General features: G+C 39.6%; 1 non-coding gene across 1 annotated transcript; it reads left to right on the top strand.

Moving 5' to 3' along the window:
- The first annotated feature begins 519 nt into the window (after positions 1–519).
- LOC136215869 (small nucleolar RNA R71) lies at positions 520–626 on the top strand. Its single transcript, XR_010682872.1, has one exon. It is a non-coding gene; the product is annotated as a small nucleolar RNA R71 (small nucleolar RNA).
- The last annotated feature ends 5,749 nt before the right edge of the window (positions 627–6,375 follow it).

The raw sequence follows: 6,375 nt of genomic DNA, 5'->3' as shown, positions 1-6,375 counted from the left end.
CTTGATTGATTTTGATAATTAGTAGTACGATTTTGATTAGCATTAGCATTATTATTATCTCTCCAATTAAAGTTAGGATGATTTCTCCATCCAGGATTATATGTATTGGAATAAGGGTTATTATTTTGGTTTTGCCCTTGGACAAAATTTACCTGTTCAATTTCACTCATACCTTCGTAATCCACATCTGTTTGGATTGGTTGACCATTAGGATCACACGGTACCATAAACCTATCAATTTTGTGCGACAAGGCAGAAAATTGGGCTTGCAACATCGCTACTGGATCAAGATTCACTATACCTTTTACTGATGAAGTAATTGAGGATGATGGTTTCGCTACTGGTATGTGTCCACGTTCCGCGGGCCATATACTGCTGTTGATTGTCATTTCCTCTAAAAGTTCTCTTGCTTGGGCAGATGTTTTCTTCATGAATAACCCTCCAGACATAGCGTCCAATGAACCTCTAGTTGTAGGATTTAGTCCATTATAAAATGTTTGCATTAAAAGTTCAGCGGGCAATTGGTGGTGTGGGCATAAACGTTGAAGTTCTTTAAAACGTTCCCAAGCCTCATAAAGAGTTTCACTATCATTTTGAGAAAAACATGTTAACTCTTTAATGACTCTTGCGGTTTTTGCTAAAGGGAAAATTTTTGATAAAAATGCTTGGGCTAATTGCTCCCAAGTCTCAATTGATGCGGCTGGCATAGAAGTTAACCATTCTTTGGCTCGATCCTTCAAAGTAAAAGGAAAAAGGCGAAGTTTGATTGCTTCTGCAGTTACATCAGTAATTTTAAAAGTGTCACAAATTTCTAAGAAATTTGTCAAATGGGTATTAGGATTTTCGTTAGGTAACCCGTAAAACGTTACATTATTTTGCAACATATTAAGCAACGCAGGCTTAATTTCAAAATGATGTGCATTAATTTGGGGTCTAATTATACTGTTTGTTACACCGGCCACTCCTGGCCTAGCGTAATCCATAAGTGTGGCCATAACTTCTGGCTCGGTAATTTTAGTTTTTATTGGGGTTTGGTTTTTCTTTTTCTTTTCTTTCTTGTTCTTTTTAAGAGTTCTTTCAATTTCTGGGTCAATAGGATCTGGTGACGTGCCCGAACTTCGAGAACTGCGCATGAACTTGAAATTTCGCACGAACAGAAACTACCTACAAAACAGAATTTGAAAAAATAAATATGTTAGTAATTGAAAATAATTAAAAATATAAAAGTTTGAATAAGTATGAATAAACCTAGATTCGTAATAAAACACGAAAAATTTAAAATTTTGTCAAAAATTTTGGCGTTCCCCGGCAACGGCGCAAAAAACTTGTTGAGCGATTTCCGCAAGTGCACGGTATACGCTTGTAGTAATAAAAGATATCGATCCCACAGGGAACGTTTTTTAACAAAACTTATTTTCAATCGGTTAAATTTACTTTAAGGTTTATAATATGGAAAAATCGTTTAATCAGTTGTGGTTTTGAAATTGCTAGAGTAAGAATTAGATTAGAATATGAAGATGTTAGAAAATATCTAATTTAAGAATGAATTTGCAAAACAGGAACGTTTTAGTACTTTAGAAAAGTAAACAAGTATATTTGTTTGCATTAAGCAAAGAAAACAACTTTAAACTTTGTACGAATTATAAAAATGAAATAAATGACGAAACCTCTAATTAATTGGCTTTGAACGCGACAAAACCCTTTCGGGATAGTTGCCCTTAATCAAATTAAAACTCTTTCGAGATAATAATTTGCCTAATTGTTCAACAAAGTTTCCTTGTAAAGATTTTGGATTAAATACGTTTTAATGAAAACACCAGCAGTCACTTTAGTGGATTGGTTACCATAAGTGCTGCATAAAGATCTATCGAATAGAACGGACTTTATTAGATGAAATATAAATTGATACAAGTTTACAGAGAACATGGAGCATTGAATTCTTCGACGGCGTGCAAGTGAACGGGTTGTAAATCATTTCATTGGGTTTCGTTAGAGTTTGTCAGGCTGAGGGGCGAATCCTCTACTCAATCTTCTCGTTGAATCTTCGTAATAGAGACTGGGTCGGTTTACTACCAAAATATAAACTAAACTGGAACAATGTCTAAACGTTACTGAATTTGTTATTATTTAGTAAACAATGTGTGTACATCATATTGCTTTTGAACAGAATCGAAATCTAACTTCTGAATCACTTGATTCGGAATTTCTGCATAAATTCTACACTAATCTCTTTCTTCTACACATATATCATTATTCATTGTTTCAACTCTCAATCAATACTTTATTTATATATGTTGAAGAGTCATGATTGAAGTGTCGTGTCCGTTGTGAAGGATCGTGTCCGCTGCGAAAGGACGTCTTTATCCACCCGAACGATCGCGTTTCGTCAAAAACGAAAGTGTGTAACTAGGCTCCTAAAATCTCATGCTCGTACCGAGAATGGGGGAGCAACAATTTGTACTTCGGACGAAGGGAAGGAGAGGCTGAGGGACGCGTGTCGCGACCGTGAATATTGGGGCCGCGGTCGCGGCACGAAGCATTTTTCACTTCTTTGGCTCTCGTTCGTGTCCTCGACTTGGCGTTATTAATTTTCGTCGTCTTCGACTCCTTTTGTAGGGCCTTTCTTCTATTTTTGAGCTCTTTTTACTCCTTTTTGGATTTTACCAAATATTTATGTACCTTGCATGAAAGAAACATATTCGGGAGTAAAAGCTTTCTAAACAGTTATAAATAGCATAAATTCGTAACAATATTGATGTAATTATTGATGATATTTTAGGTATATTTTGGGCTTAACAACCCCCATTGGATTCCCAATTCCAGGTCCACCAGTAAGAATAGAAGAACTACCCTCATTAGTTTCCTTCATCTTTCGGGCCGCCTGAACCAGGGGCCCCCCTGAGCTTCATTCTTGGAAGCAAAGAGGGGATTAACAGAATCAACCACTAGCTCAGAAGACACAACAGACTCCAGACCCGACAAACTGTGTTCCATAAGCTCATCTCCCTAGACAGGCTCATGAACATCTTCAATAGATAGGGCACCAAACCTAGAGCCAGACCTAAGAGCTAAGCTGGTACCAGCCTCCTCCCTAGCCTTGGGGATAGGCTTCTCCTTCACATTAGGGGCAGCCATAGGCTTAGAAGGAGCGGAAATCCCCTTCTTGATAATATCAGGAGGAAGATTCTGCATAATAGGAGGCTGAGTTCTACGACGAGTAGTCCGTTAAGCTACCATCCAAGGACCGAAGTTTCCTTCATTCCCTTGGTTACCTATAGAAATACTCCCACTCTCCATAACAGTCTCCTTCAAAACACTCTCCCTTTTGGGGCAACCTTCCTGAGAATGACCATAAATGCCACAATCATAACAAATGTTATATAAGCCTTCATATTCGATAAAGAACACCTTGTTCTGAACACAGAACTTAGATAATAAGGGTTTCGCAAGATCCACATCCACACAAACCCTAGCAAACTTGCCCCTAATGGCACCAATAGTAGTCTTATCCACATGGTGGACCTTCCCAACCATGCCTCCTATTCTGCTTAGGAATTTCTCACTGTAATACTCGATGGGAAGGCCCGGAAACCTAACCCAAGTCAAAATCCTGTTAACAGTAGAATCATGGGGATTAAAATTAGGAACCCAAGGCCGTAAAGCCAGAACGTGGTTGGAAATAATATATGGGCCCCCCTTGATCACAGTATTGTAATCCTCAACTCTAGTAAACTTGATGACATAGAAGTCATTTTCAAGGTCAGTAATACTGACTTTCCCTTTCCTAGCCCACTGGGCTTGAATCCTTTGGGCAAAATAATTAAAGCTGATCCTCTTCCCCAACACTTTAACTATCAAAGACACCTTCCACTTCTCTCTGAGTTCCCTCTTCTCTTCCAAAGACAATCTAATAATCGGACAAAGAGGATCATCCTGGACACCATCCTCCTCGTCCGAATCAGAGAAAAGATCCACAGAATCCCCTACCATCTCCACTTCCTCAAAGCAGAGCTCCTCCTCAACCACTCCCATAACAGTGTCTTTCCAAGACCCTTTACGTATCCCGTTATTGGCAACTGGAGTCCTGGGGGAGGCCATGTTCCCCTGTCCCTGAATATCATGCCCAGCCTCAAAAGGGCTCTGACTCGAGGCAACCTGCCCCCCAAATGCAGCCTCAGCCTGCCCAACACTGACCGAAATAGGACAATCAATGCCAGGCACAATACCGGAAAAACCAGGCCAACGCCCAGCCCCAGCATCGCCAGGCCCCCTGCGGTGCCCGGCGCCATCGGCAGGGAGGACAGGCGCCGCACAGTCCGCAGGCGGCAACTTGCCCACCCGTCCATCCGGGATCGCGGGGAGCAAGGGGCGGGAAACTGCGTCACCCGATCCCATGCGCCCACCCCCCAAACATCCTGCAACCACTGCCCCAGGCACAGGGCACCGCTCGTCCAACCTCCCTGCCGATGAATCCCCCTCCAGCGGCGCCGCCTGCGTCCCAGCCGAATCCGCAAGCAAGGCAATCGATCCAGGTGCCACGCCCATGTCCCCACGATCCCAGGCCCCTCCAGCCCCCCAATCCCCTAAACCGGCGCCGCATCCTGCCGGATCTAACCCATCGGACCCTTGCCAAGCCCCCCGACCCTGCTCCTGGGAGCGGTCCCTCACCCGCTCGCCATGCCCCCTCTTCTCCCTTGCATCCCCTGCCGAAGCCACAACGCCGCCAGTCGACACTCGATCCTGCACCAGATCCGATGCCCGTCCTACCCCAGCCGCCTGATCCGCCTCACCAAGATCGGAATTACCGCCATCACCGCCCCCCTCCAAGGTCCGCCTAACCCTAGGTCTCTCTCTCTCTCTGTCTTTCGCCATCAGATCTGCGAGAGAGAAGACAGATCTGAGAGAGATAAGATAGATCTCAAAATAACCAAACCACAAGCCGTAGCTCCCACGAGAAGGAGAAAACCATAGCTCCCATGAGAAGGAGAAAACTTCTCTAATGAAAGAAGGAGAAAACTTCTCTCAAGGAGAAAACTCTAGTGAGAGAAAAAAGGTTATTAGACAATTGATCAAAAGAAATGAACAATTGTAATTGTTACCCTAAAATTAAAAAATCAGATATATATATATATATATATATATATATATATATAAAGGTAGAGCGGGCCGGATCGGGCCAACTCGGGCTTTCAAAATAAATCTCAAACCCAACTCATTTTATATGCGGGCTTGTGCGGGTTCGGGCTGGGCCGGATCAAATGGTGAATATACATGTCCAAGCCCAACCCATGATGGACGGGCTTGGACGGGTTGGGCGGGCCAACAGGTTTTTGAACAGGTCTAATTGTTATATATGTAAAATTGAATTGGATTTTTAATTCAATAAAATATGATTACGTATATGTTATACACGTAATTCAAAAAACAAAAATAAATCAATTCGAGATGTAATTTCGAATTAATAAAAATCAAATTAATTTAAATTGATATAAAAATATCATTTGAATTTAATAATACATTTAAAATATCCTTTAATTAAAATTCGTATTTTACTTATGGTATATGTGATATACGGTAGATAGTTTGTCAACCAAAATATATATGTTTAATCCATCTTTATATGAAATAACAATTACCGGATTTTGGGAAAATGGAAATAGATAAAATAGATAAAGAATTTATATTTTCGTTGCGTCTAGCCTTGTCTATTTTCCTTTTTAGTGGTAGCAGAGTGAGCGTTAAATCCATTTATTTCATATATGAAAATATTAACCAATTAATACGAGATTAAAATGTTTTATGATTCGATTAATTAATAAATGGATTTGTAGAATTAAACGGTTGATTAAAACAATGTATGTATATGTGATATACGTGTTTTGTGGATTAAGAGTTTAATCGTTTAAATCGTTAGAAAAGTTAATTAGATTGTTTTTTGAAAATTTTATTTTATTAACGATTTAAGTGAAACGGTTAGAACCGATTAATTAGGGATATAAATTTGAAAAGGTTATATATAATTTTAAATTGGTTTATATACTTATATATAAAAAGGTTTAAAGGGATTTAATATAAAACAAAATTAATTAACGTTTTGATTTAAAACAAAATAAACTTTTTAAAAAAAAAAATAAAATTGATGTGTTGTGTTTTTTTTTCAATTAGGGATATGAGGTGGCAGCATGGCTGCCAATTTTGGCAACAATGCTGCCCTTCGTCGCGGATGAGATCCGTAATGGGGATGAATCTAGTTTTTCGTCCCGTCACATTTATTTTACGATTTTAATTTTTTCTAAATATTTTGGTTCTGTGAAAATTAAAATTAATATATATATTGTTTATTTTAAATTATATAGATTGAATTGAGTTGTCTAA

The sequence above is a fragment of the Euphorbia lathyris genome, chromosome 1 (assembly GCF_963576675.1).
Source record: "Euphorbia lathyris chromosome 1, ddEupLath1.1, whole genome shotgun sequence".
In the NCBI taxonomy this organism is placed as follows: Eukaryota; Viridiplantae; Streptophyta; class Magnoliopsida; order Malpighiales; family Euphorbiaceae; genus Euphorbia; species Euphorbia lathyris.
Note: the sequence above shows the minus strand (reverse complement) of the source record. Positions and strands in the feature narration are given on the sequence as shown.